This window comes from Coptis chinensis, chromosome 9 (genome assembly GCF_015680905.1).
Source record: "Coptis chinensis isolate HL-2020 chromosome 9, ASM1568090v1, whole genome shotgun sequence".
Lineage (NCBI taxonomy): Eukaryota > Viridiplantae > Streptophyta > Magnoliopsida > Ranunculales > Ranunculaceae > Coptis > Coptis chinensis.
The window spans coordinates 71,667,213-71,689,099 of NC_141464.1; the positions used below are offsets into that span (position 1 = coordinate 71,667,213).

The 21,887-nt window shown below is 33.8% G+C and overlaps 1 long non-coding RNA gene and 1 pseudogene across 1 annotated transcript; one reads left to right on the forward strand and one right to left on the reverse strand.

Annotated features, from left to right (window-relative positions):
- The first annotated feature begins 5,766 nt into the window (after window positions 1-5,766).
- Window positions 5,767-6,292, forward strand: LOC147477825 (uncharacterized). Its single transcript, XR_015209550.1, has 2 exons — window positions 5,767-5,931; window positions 6,024-6,292. It is a non-coding gene; the product is annotated as an uncharacterized LOC147477825 (long non-coding RNA).
- Window positions 6,293-15,648: 9,356 nt separating this feature from the next.
- On the reverse strand, window positions 15,649-21,613 carry LOC147477826 (5'-adenylylsulfate reductase 3, chloroplastic-like; annotated as a pseudogene).
- Between the last annotated feature and the right edge of the window lie 274 nt (window positions 21,614-21,887).

Consider the following 21,887-nt stretch of genomic DNA (forward strand, 5'->3'; position numbering starts at 1 on the left):
CCGAAGTGTATGTTGGATGCAAACTCTAATCCTTTCGGGTTATAAGCTTTCGACCTCGTCCTACGAACGGGTGTCGTTATATTAAATTATTGTAAAAAATATTAGCAACTATGCATAGCTATGAGATATGAAAATTATATTAATTAGTCATTCAATTTTTTTGCACCACTCTCTATAAAAAGGAAGCATCAAACCTTGATAAAACTCATCGACTTCTTTTTGTTGTTAGGTTTAATAATAGAAGTTTGATTGAAGTTTTGTGAGAATGCCCAATGTGACGAAGATAATATTGAAGATACTTGAATAGCATGACATTCTTAATCATAATAAAAAAAATTATGATAAACACTTCTTAAAATGCAAAACTATATTTGTCGAGACATTTATTCTCCCTACATATAATAGAAACATGTTTTAGGGTTATTAGTTTAATGCATATGCATCAAGTTTATGATTTTCCATTAATTATTCTTTAAAGTTAGTTCAATGTAGTACATTACATTCAGTTTCCAATTTCTCATTAATTATTCTTTGATGTTAGTTCAATGCAGTTGCATCAAGTTTCCGATTTCCCATTAATTATTATTTGAAGTTAGTTTAGTGAAATTGCATCCACTTTATAATTTCCCGTTAGTTATTCATTAAGGTTAATTCAGTATAGTTGCATCCAGTTTTCGATTTTCGTTAATTAGTCTTTGAGATTAGTTTAATGCATTTGCATCCAGGTTCCAATCTCCCGTTAATTACTCTTTGAGATTAGTTCAATATATCTGCATCCAGTTTCTAATTTTCCGTTATTTATATTTTGAGGCTAGTTAAATACAGTTGCATCCCATTTCTGATTCCCATTATTTATTTTTTTAGGTTAGTTCAATGTAGTTGCATCTAGTTTCTGATTTCTCGTTAATTATTATTTGCGGTTATTTCAATACATTTGCATCCAATTTTCAATTTCATGTTAATTGTTCTTTAAGGTCAATTCAATGCATTTGCATCCAGTTTCTGATTTCGGTTTAATTATTCTGTGAGATTGGTTTAATGCATTTGCATCCATTTTTCGATTTCTCGTTTATTATTTGATAAGATTGCATTTGCATCTAGTTCCCGATTCCCAATTAATTATTGTTTGAGCTTATTTCAATGAATTTGCATCCAGTTTCCGATTTCCCGTTAATTATTTCTTGAGGTTAGTTCAATGTATTTGCATCCAATTTATTATTTATGCTTTGAGATTAGTTCGATGCAATTACATCCGATTTCTGATTTCTCGTTAACTATTCTTTGAGGATATTTCAATGCATATTTGCATTTAGTTTCTAATTTCCCACTAATTATTCTATGAGGTTAGTTCAATGCAGTTGCATTCGGTTTTTGATTTTCTGTTAATTATTTTTTGAGTTTAGTTCAATGCATTTGCATCCAGTTTCTGGTTTCCCATTAATTATTATTTGAGGTTTGTTTGATGTATTTGCATACCGTTTACGATTTCCCATTAAATATTTTTCAAGGATTTACATCCAATTTCTAATTTTCTGTTAGTTATTCTATGACGTTAGTTTAATGCAATTGCATCCAGTTTCCGATTTCTAGTTAATTACTTTTTGAGTTTAGTTTATTGCATTTGCATAAAGTTTTCAATTTCCCGTTAATTACTCTTTGAGCTCAGTTATGTATTTGAATCCAGTTTTCGATTTCCTTTTAATTATCCAATGTGGTGTGTAATACCAACTTCTACTAATCCATCTGTAGTGTCCTTGCAAACATGACATAAAAAATAATTATATTTGATTTACTATGTTGGATCATCAAAGATTATCCAGTTCCCAATTTCCCGTTAATTATTATTTAAATTATCTATGACTCACTATGTGGAATCTGCAAAGATTATCTATGAATAGGTATTAATATTGTTATATTAATTATTCTAAAAAATATTTGCAAATATGCATAACTATTATATATTAATATTATATTGATCACTCATCCAAATTTCTTATAACGTGAAAACCTCACTCTCCATTAAAAAAAAAACTCACATTTGATAAAACCCTCCAACTTCATTTTGTTGTTTAATAATAGAAGTTTGATTGAAATTTTGTGAGATTGCCTAATAAGGCGAAGATCATATATATTGACGCTACTTGAATAGAAAGGAGTTACCAATCATACGAAAAGAGATAAGATAAACACAATTCTAAATGCAAAACTATACTTATCGAGACATTCTCACAACATATAATCCAACTATGTTTTGAGGTTAGTTCAATGCATTTGCATCCAGTTTTTGATTTTCCGTTATTTATATTTTGAGGTTAGTTCAATGCAATTGAATCTAGTTTTCGATTCCGTTATTTTTTTTAGGTTAGTTCAATGCGGTTGCATCTAGTTTCCGATTTCTCATTAATTATTCTTTGCAGTTAGTTCAATACATTTGCATCCAATTTCCAATTCCCTATTAATTGTTCTTTGAGGTCAGCTCAATGCATTTGCATCTAGTTTCTGATTTCCCGTTAATTATTCTGTGAGATTAGTTTAATGCATTTGCATACAGTTTCCGATTTCTCGTTTATTATTTGATAAGGTTGCATTTGCATATAGTTTCCGATTTCCCGTTAATTATTGTTTGAGGTTAATTCAATGAATTTGCATCCAGTTTCTAATTTCCCGTTAATTATTTCTTGAGATTAGTTCAATACATTTGTATCTAGTTTATTTTTTAAGATTAGTTCAGTGCAGTTGCATCCGATTTCCGATTTTCCATTAATTATTCTTTAAGATTAGTTACACGCATTTTCATCATGTTTCCAATTTATAATTAATTTATCTTTGAGGTTAGTTCAATGCAATTGCATCCAGTTTTCGATTCCCATTAATTTAATCTTTGAGGGTTAGTTCAATGCATTTGCATCCAGTTTTCGATTTCTCAACAATTATTTTTTGATATTAGTTTGATGTATTTGCATCCAAGTTTTGATTTACCGTTAATTATTCTTTGAGGTTAGTTTAATGCAGTTGTATCCATATTCCAATTTTCTATCAATTACTTTTTAAGATTAGTTTAATGTTTGCATTTGAATCTAGTTTCCGATTTCCCGTTCAATATTATTTGATGTTAGTTCGATGCATTTGCATCCATTTTTCGGTTCCCCATTAGTTGTTCTTTGACGTTAGTTTCATTCAGTATTATATATGTTTTAAAATATTTGTCATTATTGCTTTGCCGTTATTTTTTTTTCATTTTCTATTATATATTTTGTGATGTTATTTTTTGTATAATTTAATTTTCTACATGTAATTTGTTTTGGTTTGGTATATAATTTATTTAAGCCCAACGTCCACTTTAACTGAATCTTATATATATATATATATATATATATATATATATATATATATATATATAGTGTTGAAAATTTATAAATTTATAAATTTAATTGGATCCTTGACTATGAATAAATGTTTAAAACCCATTGTGGATGACGCATCAAATCGAAATGGTTTTAGGAAAATCGTTTTCAGTGGAAACTATTATTTTTAGCAATTTAGTTTTTTGTCTCATATTTTTTTTTCGTAATTAGCTATATTGTTTAGGAAAAGTTGGAGACTCTGTGAAACTCTATATGAGATTATTTTTATGTAATTAGTTATAGTATTTAGGAAAAGTTAGAGACTCTTTGAAACTTTAGATGAGATTGTTTTCTTATTTATATCCTACTTTTTTATAAGTAGTAATAGAGTTTAGAAAAACTGGAGTCCTTGCAAGTGTTCCAAAAAATTAAAGACTGGTGAGGGTATAACTATAATATAGATCTAAGGAATTGGAATACGTCGTAATTATTGTGGCCGTAATTGTGATTTTTTGAATCCTTAACTGAATAAATGTCTAAATCACATAGTGGATGGCGCATCAAATCGAAAGGGTTTTAGGAAAATCGTTTTCGGTGGAAGTTATTGTTTTTAACAATTTAGTTTTTTGTCTCCTATTTTTTTTTTCGTAATTAACTATATTGTTTAGGAAAAGTTAGAGATTCGGTGAAATTCTAGATGGGATAGTTTTTTTCGTAATTAGCTATAGTGTTTAGGAAAAATTGGAGAGTTTGTGAAACTATAGATGAGATTGTTTCCTTATTTATATCCTACTTTTTTTATATTTAGTAATAGAGTTTAGAAAAAATTGGAATCTCTATAAGGGTATAACTATAATATATATCTAAGGATAAAGATAAATATTTGTTTTCTATTTTATTTCCTACTTTTTCTTAATTAGCCATAACACGTGGACACTCTAGAAACGCTTCCTCAATTTAAGAGGGTAGAGCTATAATATATATAATATACTAGCCATTAAGCCCGACCAGTGGTCGGGCCTGCTACCTTGATAGTCCAATATATGGTTGAATAATTTTTTTAAGTATGTATGTATTTTATGAAAGCCATTAACTAAATAGAGTTTTATTAGTAAGTTTCCTAATTGGATTCTACTTTTATTAATTTATTAAAAGTTAATATATATATATATATATATACTAAAATAGAAATAATAAAGTAACTTTTGAATCTTGGAGACGAAGGAGATTGAACTTTGTACGGCTCGCATGGAAAGTCGGCGCTTGAGTTCTAAAACTCCTCTTGTTTTCAAATTTTTGTCTGGGTGACATTTGATTCTATGATTTAAAAAGTTCTCTTAAAATAGAGTTGTAGTGTTTGCCAGAAGTGGGAAGGAGTTCTCTTGTAGAATTGAGCATCAGAGATTGTTCAAGCCTCACGACATTGTTACATGTCCTGAGATATAAAGGAACTCTAGAGGATTTAGTTATTTCTGGTTGTCCAAATTTGGACATCTCAAAGGTGGAGCTTTATCATGTAAGATTTCCTCCTGTAAGAGTTTGACAATCCTGCCAGATGGATTGCGTCATCTAACTGGTCTTCAGACTCTAATTCATATTTCATTTATTGGGCCTATAGTCCATTAAGTTGTTGAAGTTTTTTAAAATTGTTTGGGCCTCATTGTTTATTTATTTAAAAAACCCAATTAAAGCCCATTAGATAGAGTTATTTTCTTAGTTGACGTCTGATGCAAATATTGTTGGGAGTCTCTCTTTTCTCGTCAATATATCCTTGACCAAGGTTTACCTATTTCAGGTACTGTTCTTGAATGGAGTTCGGATTTTATTTTTTTATTTTTTATTTTTTTGGTAGAGATCATTTTTTTATTGTTTTGTGTTATTTCTCAAATAACTAACTAAATGTATGGGTTTATGTTGATTCATGATAAATTGAATGTACTACTTTTTTTTTCAGGTTATCTTGCCATTTTATCAAAATGGAAGTGTAAGTTGAGTTAATTTTGTTTTATGTTTAAATGTTTATTTTTGTTATGATTACTAATTTCTCTTATTTATTTTTATATGTTTTGTAGAGATTGTTCTTGTAAATTTTGTAATTTTTTTTGTTCTCCAAAAGACAAATGGTCAGCAAAATCGCATGCTCGATATAATTATGAGTGCATGACTGTTTTTGGTTTTTTTGAATATCTCAAAAAAATCAAGTAGAAGAGGTGTTGTATACACCGTGGTGAATCTAATGTTTATGCGAATAGTGAAATTCATCAGTCGGTTCTAAGGATGAGGAATATATTAGATGAGTAAGTTTTTTTTTTTTTTTTTTTTTTTTTTTTTTTTATTTTTTTTATAATTTAATTACTTATAATGTTATTAATTTGATGTTTTTATTATTATTATTATTATTTTGTTTTGTTTTGTGAAGTGTTGGTGTTCGTTCGTATGCTATAAAGATGTTATGGGTAAATAATGAAGCGGATAATTTATGTCGTATTATAGGGAAAACTTTGAAGGATTAAGTTTCTTGAACTGTATGGAATATTTGGTTGAAGTTCTTACGAAGTATATTGATTTGGATGAATCTGATGAAGAGGTTGTTCCCTTTATATCATCTACTTGTCGTCTTTTGTTTTTCTCCTAATTTTTATTTTGGTTGAATTGAATATTTTATGTTTGATTTGATAGGTTTGGTAGTTAACCTGCGTTAGGAGTAAAATGTCAGAGTATGTATAGGGAAGACAAATGTGTCGCTGTTGCGAACACAGAAATGGATAGGAAAGTTGAAGGCTGAAGGGCTAGCTGTGGATATTTTAAAGAAAGACCTGATGTTTTGTTAGTTTTAGAAAGTTGGTGTTAGTTTTTTGGTGTTTGGATGGTTGTTTTTTTTCGTTTTGAATTGTAATATGTCTTGATACTTTGCAAGTTTATGTGTTTCAATCAGATTAATTATTTTCTAGCTTATGTTGATTTTATGTTATTCTGTAATTGCTCCAGTTAGTAAGTCTTTTGGTGTTGTTTGAGAATGTTGTCACAGATTAAAGTAATAAATCAGTGCTCTGTGGAAACTATGAATCATAGGTATTGAAACAGTTTGAATTGACACTCAATCACTTCCCATTACCCGCAGTGACCATGCCTTAATTGGCTTATTGTCAGTCCTTGTATAGAGATGTTTAGTTCCAAAGACAGCCAATGTATGAATCCTATTCTATCGGCAATCTTTTTGCTCATACTTGGGTTAATATGGGTAATGGGATTCATGGGAAGGTTTTGAAGTTTGGGTTTGAGTGGAATACGTTTGTTAGGAATACCCTTGTTTATTTTCATAAAAATTGTTGGGAGTTGAAGGTTGCGAGGATGCTCTTTGAGAGTTCCGTGGAAAGGGATGTGGTAGCTTGGTTAGCTTTGACGGCTGGGTATGCAAGGAGAGGTGAGTTGGTGATGGCTCGCCATCTTTTTGATGAGATGCCGGTTAAAGATTTGGTTTCTTGGAATGTCATGATTACTGGGTATGCTAAGCGTGGGGAGATGGAGAGTGCTAGGAAACTTTTTAATGAGGTACCTGAGAGAGATGTTGTTACGTGGAATGTGATGATTGCTGGATATGTGCTTTGTGGGTCTCATGAGCAGCATTTGTAGAAGAGATGGAAATCGAACCCAATCCCATCATTTGGAGAACATTGCTTGGGGCCTGTAGGATCCAAGGCAACGTTGTTCTAGGGAAACGTGCAATTGATTAGCTTTTAGCAATGAGACGGAATCATAGTGGGGACTATGTTTTGCTTTCAAATATATATGCCTCAAAGGGTGAATGGGATGGTGTGGAGAGAGTTAGGAATTTAATGGATTATAGAGGGGTGATAAAAGAAGCTGGTTCTAACACAATTGACACAGACAACAAAGAGCTTATGGGGTTCCTTTTCAATTCAAAATCTTAATTGAACCTGGAAATGGTTTTCTAAACGAAAGTGTGTGAGTGATTAAGATTGATCTCAATGGTTTATATATTTCCCAACTTCTTATCCACCCCCTCGCCTAACTTCCTAACTCACGGCAACGCAAGATGTAATGTGGGTTTGCTCCTCTAGCAATCATTAATGGTGAATGCTAAGCCCAAATCATAGGAAGGTTTTGTCAAGATGACCTTATTTGGGAAACAGCATGTACTTTCTTAGTCTTTGAGCAGTTCCTAAACAATGATGTGTTTCCTTAAAACTGTGTATGGAGTTTAAGAATGAAGGCTTATGATTGTGTATTAATAAATTTTTTACTATTCTACAGTAAATCACAACTAGCTGACATGATTGTCTGTAGCAGAATTAAGGACATGAAGATCTACTTGCAAAATATGCTAAAGGAAGTACCAGACACAGCTGCTACTAAAGTATCGTCTTTTTGGATAATTTGGGGATACTGGGTACATTCAAATTTCAAACCTAAGATTACTACCTGGGGATGTAAAAGTGAATGCACATGGTTTTTTTTTTATGGCTGATAGATATGGTTTTGAGGTATGATCATAGATGACCAAGGGAGTGTCATGCTCAGGGATATTGATGCAGGTCTTGCAGACTGCATAATGTTAGATTCTAAAAGGTAGAAGTTAGTTCAGATCATAAACAACATCACCTCTCTTCCATGGTCATGTCAGAAGGACATAATATGTTTCTGCTATTAAAAGGAACTCTTGAGATTTCGCAGATTAAGGCAAGTTTCCAAAGAACCAAGAATATAATATTCATTTGGTTAAAAGAAACTGAAGTTAAATATATGCTACGAAGGATCTCCCATTGCCGTGAGTTATAAGCTACAATATTTAAGAGAGAACTGAACCCAATGACAGGAAGCCCATTCCTTTGAATAGTAATTTAAATTATACAAACAATAAAATACAACAAAAAAAGTAGTCCAAACCTCACCACCAAAACGCAAAAGAGACAATTCAACCAAAGTGCCCCTGCAGAGTTGGCTCGATCCAAATGGGGGGGGAGGGAATTTCATATTGGTTTGAATTGGACAGTGTCTCTCAATGCTACCATCTTCCAAGCTGAAGACACCCGTATCATAAAATACATCTGGTCCCGCTACGTCATGCACTTCAAAATAATCATCTGTGAAGTATATGCAATTGCCTCTGCACCCCAGGGAAGTCTGATGGAGATAGACATATTGAAGAATTATCTCCCAAAAACAATGCTCGTCCGCAAAGACTCTTCACTTTATCCCACTTAAAGGCCATCGAGTCTAGTTTGAAGATTTCAAACTCAATAGTGAAGTAAGTTGAGCCCTTACTGTCCAATCTCCTCCTGACTTGCAACAAATCTCCAGATGACTCCACAAGATATATCCTCATCGAAGGGAATCTAACCTTAGGGGGAGCTGCTACCCGGGATAACTGTGGTTGAGGGCGATACACATCAAAGGCGAACAGTGTCCCTCCCCAAGTGACAACATACAGTAGATCTTTATACCATATAACATTTTCAAACACACAGTCATAGTCAGACAAATGGTAACCATCCAAACTTATGTCGCAAGTCCAAGTCATGTCTCTAGGCATAAAGAAGGCCAATCTACTACAACCACCATAAACAACCATAACTACACAATTGGCATTTGACGCAGGGTTGGCAGACAAAACAACTTTGTATAGGCAAGTCGTATCAAGTTTAAATTCAGGGAGCTTAATCTCATTATTGACAACCAAAAACGGGTTAAAAAATTGAACATCTCTATAATTTTGGTCCGTCATAACCAGCCATCCATGGCTAGAACCACGGCAGACCATATTGTGAGGTAGTGTAGCCCGAATATTGCAAACTCTTCTCTCAGAAAGACTATAGAAACTCGGAGTTTGATTTTCGTCCTCGTCGGTGTCTAGTTTAGTAGTAAGCATTAGAAATGGAAGTTGAGGTGGTGGACAATACTGACGCATATTTTCAATATAAACAGATTGCCATGACCGAGAAACGACACCGAAATGAATATAATCTTTGATGTTGATCAGTCTCTTTGATGCCTGGCAAGAACTTAACTCTTTTTCTTGACAAAATTCCAGAATTGCAGGACAGTTGTTCAAGTTTAATGAGTAGCCCTTTCACCTTGGTTGCTGCAGCTTTATTAGTACTTCTATTATCACCCCCATTCTTGTCACTTTGTCCATTTCCCAACCTAAGGGAAGCAAGTTCTCCCTTGAGTGCCTTGAGTTCTTCTGCTGTTGCAACTGCATCCCAGTAGTCCTCTGTGTTGGTCATTGTAGTCCGTGAGCTCCCATGGGAACCACAATTGGTGTAGAACTCCCAGGAGAAGTGGCTGCCCTAACCTGCTAAAAAAGAGGACCTACACCACCACCCGGAGAGGAAGCCGCTCATTTTGCACAACATGCATGCAAGCAACTGCTGTTAACTTTTTGCAGTCCATTAGTTTGCAGATCCTTTTCCTCTCACTCTTGCTCACACCTGGGTACTCCTGAATAAAAACATGAACAGTTGGAGCAATCAGTGAGTTATCCATAATCACTAATATATCGTGCTATTGTGTATAACATAACGGACTGACACATTGTAAATAACTGTTATACACAACAGTTCTGAACGTCATCAATTAATATGGTTTCATTAAACAATCTCTGAGCTATATGTACATAACAGTTCAGAAGATCATCAATCATGTTACAATTTTAAACAAAACCAAAACATCAAGAAACATACCTTGAGAAACATATCAATAGCACGATAAAGTCCGTCATGAGCTGGCCTTGAGAAGCCCGATACCATCTCAGCAAGGTCAATAAACTTTGACAGAGGAAGATTTGGGTCCCTTGCAATTTCAAAGAAGATATCCGTCAACTAATTTTGCCACTGTAAGCTTGGAAGTATTTGACATAAATCCTAATTTGACATAAATCCTCAGTCGGAAGAGGATCAATCTTTAGATTTTGCATCTCTTCAATACAAACTCTTCCACTATACTTTGTACTACATCAACATCATACATCATTGTCTCACCTTCTGGGGCTAGAATTTTTCAATGGGTAACAGCCATATAATGGACTCCACTAACGATCGGCACTTGGCAACATCACAATCTTGGATGACACCCTTCCTAAAGCCTGGAATTCTCATGAGTGCATATGCTTTGAGAGCTTCTCCAATTACATCGGCCGACACTCTTTACTTGGTTATAAGTCTTCCAATTTCAGACCAGTAGTTCAACGTAGTAAAACTTCAAGGTTATAAGTCTGTTTTATTTTGGCCACAATCATAATTAGACACCACAATGTCAAAGAAGTGTTTTTACAGCTTCAACGTTATTATTGTATTGGTTATGTGCTGGTCCTGAGTTTTTGGAGGAAGAGATTTTCTTGTAACTTATTGCTTATCTCCGTATATCTTCTTTCTCACCCTTTTTTTAACCTTTCCCATTATTGTTTTGACCTTTATTACTATACAATATAGTGTAATGCTTTCATATAGATGTTACCGATAACAATATAGTGTAATGCGTTTATATGTGCAATATAGACATTCTGTGTTTATTCAAGTTTTGACATCAAAGTAAATTGAATGAATAATTCGAACTTTGCTACTTAATTGATGAATTGTGAATAGTGTGAGATCCTGGAGAAGATTACTCACCCATATTAAGTGTATGCAAACCCTTGTTGGTAGTTGTAATTGATTGGCTGGTGATAACTGGGGCTTCCAATGTAAGGGCTCGAGTTTTGCCCACTTGCAAAGTAAGGGGTCATTGCCCTCAAATGCCCTAGGGGAAATAGCAGAAACATAAAATTATACTTGCCACACGGAATGCAAAAAAACTATTGTACCTATACATTTTACACTTACTGTAAGGGTAGCAATTAAATGATAGAAAAAAGAGAATTAGTTCTGAGATGACTCTTAAACACCTATCGTATACATTTTACACAGAAATGACATTTTTGAGCCTTCCATTTAGTAATCATGAAATAATGAGGAAATAAGATTACCATAAGGCGGTGGAGGGTGAGGTCGTCCAAGTGAAGCCAAATTCCAATTTGCTCGTCTCGCGGGACTTGGGTCAAGACAGGCTCTCTTGGCAACTTCGGTATCACCAAAAGTCACCTAAATAAATATTTTTTTTAGCAAAATGAAGAATAAATAAAAAAGAAGGAATACTAACAAAACCATAGTCTTTGGATCTTCCAGTGATCCTATCGGTAATGACGACAGCCTCAAGGATGTCTCCGAACTGGTCGAAATAACGACACATTCAGAGTCTCCTATCTTAAAGAACTAACCAATTCGAGCCGCTTTCAGAGTCTCCTATCTTAAATAACTAACACTGCCAATCTGATTTCTACCTCATCTAAATACGAAGAAACGATTGTGCAAAATAAGAAGAGGCGGAAATCTTTAGAACCATTCGGTGGAATAGTCACTCGGGTTGTTCAATCTTGTCGTCTTGTAATATTCTGATTTTGCACAATCGGGTATACAGATGAAAATATTTGCAATAGCTGTGACATTATAGTAAACATATACACAATAATTACAGTAAGAAGGATTATATATTGCAATGACCTAAATAATCAAAGCAATTAATGGAAAAGAGCCATGTAACAACCAAAGAAACTATAATCTCTAAACTTAGTCCATCTGAGTATCTGACTAATAAGTAATAAAGTTTAAGGTTTCATAGAAAGAGAACAAATGTCTCTTTGACAGAGTATTATTGTCCTGTAAAATGGGTTCAAACTTTCATCGTGTAATTGAAGGGGTTGTTAATATAAGGGCTGAAAAAGAAAAGGCCTTGGGTATGGAAGATTGCAAGTAACTCATGGTATTTTTCGGGTATATAAACTCGAGGCATAAGCTTTATAGGCCTCGAGCTCTAATTAGCCACCTAAGAAAACCTTGTTTGCTAGACAAATTCCGCCTCCATATTTTAAAATAAATTAACCATATTACAATCTCAACATAGCAATAGCAAGGGGCGAGAACCAACATTCAACAGACCACTTTTTACTTTCTAATGAGAACAATATGAAAAAATGAATGATAACAATCAAAAGACAAACTTGTTTCCTAGATTACATCCCGCTTTTAAATTCAATTAATAATCTTACCTCGAACTGGAAGCAAAGCTCCAAGGAAGTGTTTTGACAGACCGTAGCCATTCATATCCTTAGCTTTTGATTAAAGCAAACTCATTAAATTTACATATAAGATCGGTCTTCTTTTTTACATTGATAATTCATTGTGATGACTCTTTGTAACCTTCTAATATATAAAAGTCGACCTTGTAACCCTCTAGTATATAAAAGTTGACTATATTCTTCTTCTTTGCTTACTTTCAATTTTAAATGGGCTATTCTCTGCTTACTTTCAATTTGTTATGTTATATTGGCTTTTGGGTTTTTTTCATTTCTTACGCTTGTCTATTTATCTATTCCAGCTAATATACCTGGTTGTGTAACTTGTGTATGTAAAACTACAAACAAAGCAAAGGAGTAATCAAAAGAGATGGAATTTATTAATAAACATTATTAGGATGTTAATAAAAAAATTCACTGCGTAAACTAAGAACATGGATATTAAGAATCACATTGTTTTCCTAACACTGGATCTTCCAATCGGTTGTGAATATTTACTCGGGAATTCTTAGGTCGTCAATTTCCATATTTGGTCCGCCTATAAGCAAGTATTCATTTATTCCCTTTAAATAAGCATTCTCTTTTTTCAATGCTTTAATCTGCATATGATGTTCTTCTACTTGAATATTTGCTTCGTAGAGCTCTTCACGTCTAGTCATAAGTTCGTTGTAGTTCACATCTAGTACTTCAAACTTGTATATCTGTTGCAAATAGCATATGGCATTTCCTGCAGCAACATTTTCTGAGTCAACTTTCTTGGTTTGATATGTTCCAAATGATGTTTGTATGATGATAAAATGCTCTTTATGCAACGTTTATTGTTTTCAGTTACTTATTTTCTTAAGTCCGAGGTCCACAGTCCAAAGTCCGAAGTCCAAAGACCCAAGTCCAAAGTCCAAAGTCCAAAGTCCAACGTCTGTATAGTCGTATGTTTTAGTCAAGTTACCTTACTCACGTGGGTTTGGTAGGATAGGTCGAGTAAGGGATCGTCCAAACCTTAGGGCTCGGAAAAGGTTCACAACTGGAATTACAACTTTTGGTGAGTAGGATTTTAGGTTTTTTAGTTGGTTTTAATTAAATTAACGGTAATGCAAATAATGTAAATTACTACGGTGATTATATGTAGATAAACCAAAATAGAGAAATAGGGAGAGAGTTAATCATACTCATACAAGAATCATTTTTAAAAGTTTATATTACCACATCACTACATCTCTAATTCATCTCGTGTTCGGAGACGACGTCGAGTATTGATCCCTAGCGCATGGCCACATCTCTGAGCCGTATCACACTAGCATAAGGAGTTGAACTAATATTTCATCTCTGGAATATCTTTTCAGCTCCTGGCTTGATTCCACATTAGCTGGACAAATTGGAGAGCTGTCTGACACCATAGAGTCGCGCGCGAGACATTTTGGGTCGCGCCCGAGATTGTTCTAGAGCATCAGCACTCCAAATTTGTACAGTGTCGGTCATTTTGGGACAAGATGTCTAATCTATGCCTAATTCCTAAGTAGTGATTCTAGAATATTAACGAGTCAATCCGGATTCTCACACGAGCAGCATAACCCTCCCCCTGAGGCGGGGGGATTAGCTCATGGTCATTGAAGGAATAATAAAACTTGTTATATACATTAAGTAAATAAATGTAGGACAGGAATTACACTAAAAAAGAAATGACTGTTATTAAGGGTAAAATGACTTACAGTATTTAAGCTGCTGGAAAGTAAATGACGGAATGTAAGTGCTGAATTAAAACCAACTACTGCTAAGCGGAAGCTAGAGCATAAAATGCTGAAGGAAAATATATGAAGGCCACCCCCTCATATATATAGGCTGATATATGAAGGCTACCCGTGAATGATTTAATTGAGTTTTGGCTTTATGCTAATTGAAACATTCAAAACTTTGAGAATCAAAGTTTTGTTTTATCCGTTTTAATTTTGTCTTTTACCTTATTAAGGTTTCGTCCTTTAGGTAATTTCAATTCAAACCACCTGGTTTGAATTGGTACGTGTCTTCTATATTGCGAGGTGACACCAAATTAAAATCATCACTTGCCACCTGCTTAAGCTGACTCGTCATGCCTTCTGGGCCCGTAGAGTGGGTCCACTTAGTATGTCCAGTGGTGACGCCGATTTTGGCGTTTTTACAACTTTCTGTCTTTGCGTAGAGTTTGTCGCCCTGGTCGCTCTGACAGTTCACTAGCCAACGTCGGCACCCCGATTTATCCGATTTGAGCTTCGGAAGTTTACTGCTTCTTTATATGTGGAACCCTTCTGCACTGGTTCTGTTCTTTTGGAAACTTCGGCTCTAGTCAGGCTCTGTTGGGCTTCACTAGGGTTGAGTGGGAAACTTTAAATATTCCAGTATTCCCGTACTTCGATGCACGTTTTATCATTATATTTATTTTAAATGCGGAAACCTGCAAAAGTACGAAAATATAATTATTACATAATTATTAAACACATAATCGACTAAAATGCTATGTCTCTCGGGGTTTAATATTACAGTTTTGGGTGCTTATCATATGATAGGATAATTTGGATCTTTATGGTATTCTCTTAGTGTAGGCACATTGATTGCGACATCCGCTGTGTACTGATAGTTCTCAAATATTGAACTGTAAACTGGTTCTTCATAAATCTTTTCTTTTTTGAGAATTTCTGTAAGTGAATTCTTCAGTGAAACATTGTGTTTTGTTTCGTACTCCATGATCTTCTTATTGTATGTTTGAATCTCCATGACCTGCATTTTTTAATTATAGTAGTTTAATAAAAAAACATATATTGGAGTGGAATAAATTGTGTTGAGCACGTATGTGTTTGGTATATATATATTTCATAGGGTGAAGAGTCCATTTTGTTTTGTAATTTGACTGTAATTAGAAGCCTTTTTAATTACATATGGAAAGTACGACTATCAGATAATGATACTATCCTAAAATATATAGTTATATGAATCTTATACGATTTTATTGCAACTGAGGTTAAGACTCCTTTTTTTACCAGTTATTTGAGTGTAATTAGAAGTCTTTGTATTTTACATTATTTTTTCCACGCTGATTATTTTGGGTCCATATTGTTTGGACTTTCTCAATAACTATTTTAAGCCCTTATGTGTTGTTTAAACCCATACATTGATATTGAATCTATTTTAAAAAAAACAGTTGAAGATTTTCAGAGGAACTCTCTCTACTTCACTATTAACACTTGTGACTCATCTACCGAAACAAAAAATGTATAAACGAACTAAGATACATTCTCCTCTTGCCTGGTCGATTCATAACAGCACCCCTTCATTTTCCTTTGCAATTTTTCTGTCCAAGCTGCGTCGCTAATCAGCATTATATGACAATGCTAGCAAATGCCCTCATCTAAGGGCATTCACAAAAGCCAAAAGGGAATCTACATCTCTCTTCTCTGATGGGTACTTGATGGCTTGGGAGGAATGTTTAGGGAAGAAGAGTATAGTTAGGAAGCTCCCTAGCTGCAGCTCTTGTTGAGCATAAACTTTCTGCTCACCGTCACCCCGAACTTGCCAACTTTTACACCTGACTCCTTGAGCTTATCTACAAATTCAACAAATGAACCTTCCATTGCCAACACAAACCAAACATAAAGTCATAAAAACATCAAACCTATAATGAACATTTTATGATGAAATCAACAGAAAAGATGTTTACCTGGCAAAATTGGCACCATGGAGCATAAAGTACAACAATCCATGGTTCTTTCCTACTTCCCATCTTGGCCAAATTTTCAATCCCCATCCTATTCAAAGTCACAATGCTTTTAGTATCAAAGATATCTACCTCAACAACATTCCCATTAGTTAAAGCAGCACCATTTGCTTGCTTAACATACTTCTATTTAATATTCCCCATATGAAGTCCACACTCTTAAGCCTTTGCATCCTCCCACCACCACCTTCCTTCCCTCTCATGTTGCCCAGGCAATATAGGCCTTGTGCATGGTTTACATCCAATCGAAACATAACCTTGCGAATGCAACATGTTCACAGGTACATCCATAGCTCTTAAAAAGTTCCATATGTCACAACCATCTACATTCGCAACTGGATTCCATTTAATCAAGCTACCAACACCTTCAAACACCGGGTCAACTTGAACAACATGAACTTCAGATCTAGTTCCCGAAGATTGGTCTTTCCTTTGACTAGTGATCCAAGCTTTAAGACCTTTCAATGCTCTCCTCAATGGTATAACTTTCCTCACTCTACAACATTCTTGTTGCCCATCTTCATAAAATAAAAACAACCCCTTTGCTCTTACTAACCCTTGCACCTTAACTGCATCAAGATTCAGGAAACATGTACTCAATATGAATCCCATCTCTTCTCAACTGTATCGAAAAACTGATACATCTTCGGGTTTAATCTTCCAGTATCCAAACTAAACACCCTAAATGGTCTACCAATTAATTTCGCATATTCGATCAACACAACATCCTCAGCTCCACTACATTAATTAAAAACCAACACCATATCATCAATACCAACTCATGATTGAAATGCAAATACACATAATTCAAATAAATCAAATTGGACTAATACCTGAAAGTAATGGCAATATCATTTCCAAATTTCTCAAGAGCTTTATCCATGGTTTCGAGTGGTGAAGCATTTTCAAGTTGTTTAGCCAACTCTTCAATATTCTCAGAAACATGCCCTTTCACTTTCTTAAACAACCAACCCAACTCACATAACTTCCAAACCATAATCCTAGTTTCTCTAGGCACTATAACCGAATCCAACACAACATAGCCATCTAAACTCTTATCGAACTTGACACGCTTCTAACATCTCTAACTAAAACCCCTTCATTCATTTCACTCTCTTCCTTCAACAACCCCCCAAACTCCCTAAACGTGATTTCCCTAAAATGCATTTACTGGTGAAAAACAATAAAAGTTGAAGTACGATAGTATCCATTCATATTACTTCTCAAAATAACGATGTAAGTTGTGCCACTGAGGATCTTTGCACCGGTTCCCAAAACGGACAACTTCACCTGAAAATATTTTCAACTCGTCTAAATATTTTAAGCTGCAAACTATAATATTTCTCGTCTAGCTAGTTAAACACTTGACTCGGTATAACAGAATATGAATATATAAAAAACTCCTACTTAACAAAGAAAATTTGCATTACCTTTTTACGAACAAACATCTTGTCGTCAAAGCTTGATGTCATCAGTAATGCGGCCAGTGAGATTCATGTAGGAAAGATCAAGCTTTTCGATTACACCATTTGAATTGCACCAAACTCCAGTCCAATTGCAATGGACTAAATGATTATCCACTTTATATCCTGGAAACTTCCAATCTCCAAGGTGATCCATCGGGTCATTAGAGTAGTTGCTTTAGTAAAACAGATTAAGATGCGGCCGTTACCATGGTCACCTTAAGTTTTAGTTGACTTGTAGTACGCCAATTACACGTTTCCCCCAAGCATATGAAAGCGAAACAATTCATACTCGAATCTCACCTGGCCATTATATTTCAATATTTACATGAGAAGCATAGATTAAATCCTGAATAGCTATAATTAAAATTTACTTAACATGGCTATAATTAAATCCTGAATATTTACATGGCTATAATTAAAATTTACTTAACATGAATAGCTAATTCATACTTAAATGTGCTAAACGTTGTGTAGGATTGTAGTAGCATGCTTCTCTATGTTGAAGGACTTTTGAAAGCAATTTGATAGAAAATGCAATATAATCTTGAAGTTTACAAAGAGCTACATTCTTAAACAAATTTGGAAGGCGAGAGTTAAGGACAATCCATTTCTTAATTATATGGAAGAAGGGTAAATAGTAAATACTCACCAATTGTAGGGGTTTTTCCTACCCAGAAATTGTTCTTTGTAAACCGACACATGTGTAGAATCATGTATTATGGCAATCTGGTGAAATGGTACTTTATTCTTGCTATGGAAGGCCTCATAACTTCTGTAAGAGATTCGCCATGGAATTTCTCTGCTATTGAAATGTAAGTGTATTGATTTGCTTATTTGGCAAACCAATCTCAGTTTCCATTTTTTGTTTTTCTGTATTGGTATATAATTTCCTTGTGCATTGGTTTAGATATTGCTATTTATATTCAATTTGCTTTGGTTGGATGGAGATATGGAGAAAAGTGAATGTTTGGTGTGGACCTTAACTAATGAATTTGGTCGAATTGAAATGTAAGTGTACTGATCAACTCATTTCCACCCTTTTATTTTGTAATTTTTTTTTATGGCTATTTATTCTCTGCTTTGACTTCCTGTTGTGAAAAATAATCAGGAAATATAATAAAGTTGTTGATATTTAAGCAAGATCAAATAAATATTCACTAACAATATTAAAATAACTAAACTAATTCCCATTCCCTCTTCATAATTGCCTTGAGATATTCCATCTCTTCTTTTGAGAATATATCTTCTTGCACATTTGATAATCCGATGTAGTCTTCTTTGAGAATTGTATTTTTCTTCATTGTGTAGTAGTGCAATCGATTCTGTTCTAATTTAATAGATATATCAATTTTTTTTTCTGTGCAAGTGATTGCATAATGTTGTAGTGGAGATTCACTCTTGATGAATGTGCTTCCGTTACAATTTCCATCGTCATTTAGACTATCCATGTAGTTGACCTGTAATAATTTTTTATTTAATTTTCTCACACATAAAATGAATAAGAAGAGTAGGTGTAAACCAATAAAATAAAATATGAAAAATAAACAAAACAGCTTTGAGAATGAAAATTCTATGTAGAAAATGTGATTGATCACAATTAAAAAAATAAAAATAAAAAAAATGATGGCATTATTTTGAAGTACTGCTCTTTTGTCGCTCCTTTTTTTTCTTCCTTCTTCCTTACTATGTTCCTTTATCTTTTGTTTCTTTGTTTTCGAATAGCTCATTGATTTTCAGAGTTGCTTTGTTTGTCCCTTGTTTAATGTATTCAAATAGATACTTGATAGTCCTTGTGTTGTTGTACTGACATGTTGTACATAAAAAATTGAATGTATAAATTTGAATCCATATTTTAAATTTAAAAAATAAATTTTATTACCTTGAATTTCCTCAGTATAGTATATGTTTCTACCAGATGGAATTATCTTTTTCTTTTTCCATATCTGAACATTTGAAAATATAATAATTGTTTGAGTCACAATTGAAGAGGTATTGAAAATATTAACATGTTTGAGAAGATATTAATGAATATTTTTTTTACAAATAAACATGTAATATGTAAAATTAAATATCACAAACCTTATTATTGTCGTTCCAAACATATTGTGTTGGAAAGTGAACATACGAATATCCATCAATTTCATTGTCACTTTGATAATCCATTTTCTTTGCAATTATTTTTCAGCCTAAAAAGGAGTCCAGTAACATTAAATAATTTACCCGTGAGGGAAAATTTATAGAACCAAAATTTAATAATAAGTACAAACGAATTAAAAATAAATCTATAAATAAGAAACAAATTTTGCTTGCAATAATAAATTAATCATAAATGTTGTATGAATTATCAATTATTTTTGTCAATGCATAAATCTATAACATATTGCTTTCTCTTCCTCGACTCTTTTATCCCTTGACGAAGCTTTATCATTTCTTCTTCTTGTAGTTTTTCTTTCGCCCATAATGATAGTATTAGTTTACGTAGTTCTGAGATTTCATTTTGTTGTTCTTCAATCTCTTGGCGTTTTTCATTCAGCTCCTTGTAGTTGAAGTCTTCAATTTCAAAAAGGTTTTTGTCTTTTAGGTAATTGATTGCACTTCATGCTGTTGAGTTTTCAGACTTTTCTTTTGTAGTTGATGGAATTCCAGATATGATTTCTATTTTGGAGTCATCAAATATGGTAACCTGAGATATATGTAGATTGTCTTCAAATTTTGAGGTGTAAGTTGCTTCTTCTATGTGAAGTGAATCAAGTATTTTTTTTTTGTGACGTAGAGTATTTATATTCGTAATCCATATCCTGCAATATTTAATAATAATAAATGTCAAAAAAATATATATCAAGGGTAAATTTATGATATTTAATATATGGTTCTTTAAATTTATGCACTTTACTAATTATGATTACACCCTTACGATAAGACACAGACTTTAATGTTAGCTAATGATAATTTACATTAATGTATTCGTTGTGAAAATCAAGATTTATTTTAGTTAAACTTGTTACAGATTGGACAAAATATAATTTTGCAGAATAGAGTTAATAAAGTAATTATACAACAGATACATAATAAGGTAATTATTTCAACTACTTTTTTTAATTTAATATGATCTATTACTTTATAAACTTTGTAAATAAGAGGAAAATGTTGTACCTGTACGATTGCTTTATTGGAATTATAGAATAGCCTGCAATATACAAAATAAGAATTCAGAAACTGTCAAAATATTTTGATAAATTGTAGAATTTATTATATGTATAGTAGTTGCGTTTTCTAATAATACCTTTGTTTGGAGGAGAGAAGGTTTGGAGATTAGTGGAGTACGGTGTTTGTTTGTGATTTATAGTTTTTTTTTTGGATAAAGATTCGTAGGTATTGAGATAGTTATAGTAGTAAATTAGTAATAGAGTTCTAAGATTTCTAAGTCTCTCAGTCTTGTGTTAGTTTTAGACTTTTAATTGTATAAGACTTCTAATTGTCCAAGAACTGAAGGTAAGAGGATTAGGATAGCTTTCAAAGGCTAGAGGTGGACAAATTCGAAATGCGTTAGATAAGGAGCTATTGTAAGAACCTGAACTAAGACAACAAAGAAGATAACAATAATTGACTATTACAACAGTCAAAACTCATATCTCTCTACTAATTTTTCCTCCCTTTTCTCTCCTTTTTTCTCTCTCTTTTAGCCTCCCTATTCTATCCACCTCCACTTCTTTATATACCCCTTCCTCCTTGATCTAGACCATCCATCCATTCCTCCATCTGACGGCCTTCCCTTTGTCGTACCTCGGCCACGTTTGCCCTTAGGGTTCCGCGACACGGTTCCGCTGCTCCCCAACCTACCTGCTTACCTTGCCTTGCCTCGTCCTCTTTGACTTGGTCCTCTGGCATATAATGGGCCACTACAAATGCCCCTTCTCGACTTCGCAGTCATATTATTGGCCCGAGGTCGAGAACCTCCACCGTTCTATCTCTTTAGCATTGCATATCTGTCACTTTGGGACGCGTGCGACGGGATAGGCACTCATCACGCGCGTGTTTTTCTGGCGGCCCCTGGTTTCCCGTGCGTCCACGTGTCATCCTTTGGCTGGAGCCTCCGCTGATGCTTCGGTTTCCCCACCGCCTGAAATTATGGTTTTGCCCTCCACCTATTTAAACCCCTCTCCCTTCTTCTTCTTCCCTCACTTTCCTTTTTCTTGCCCAAACAC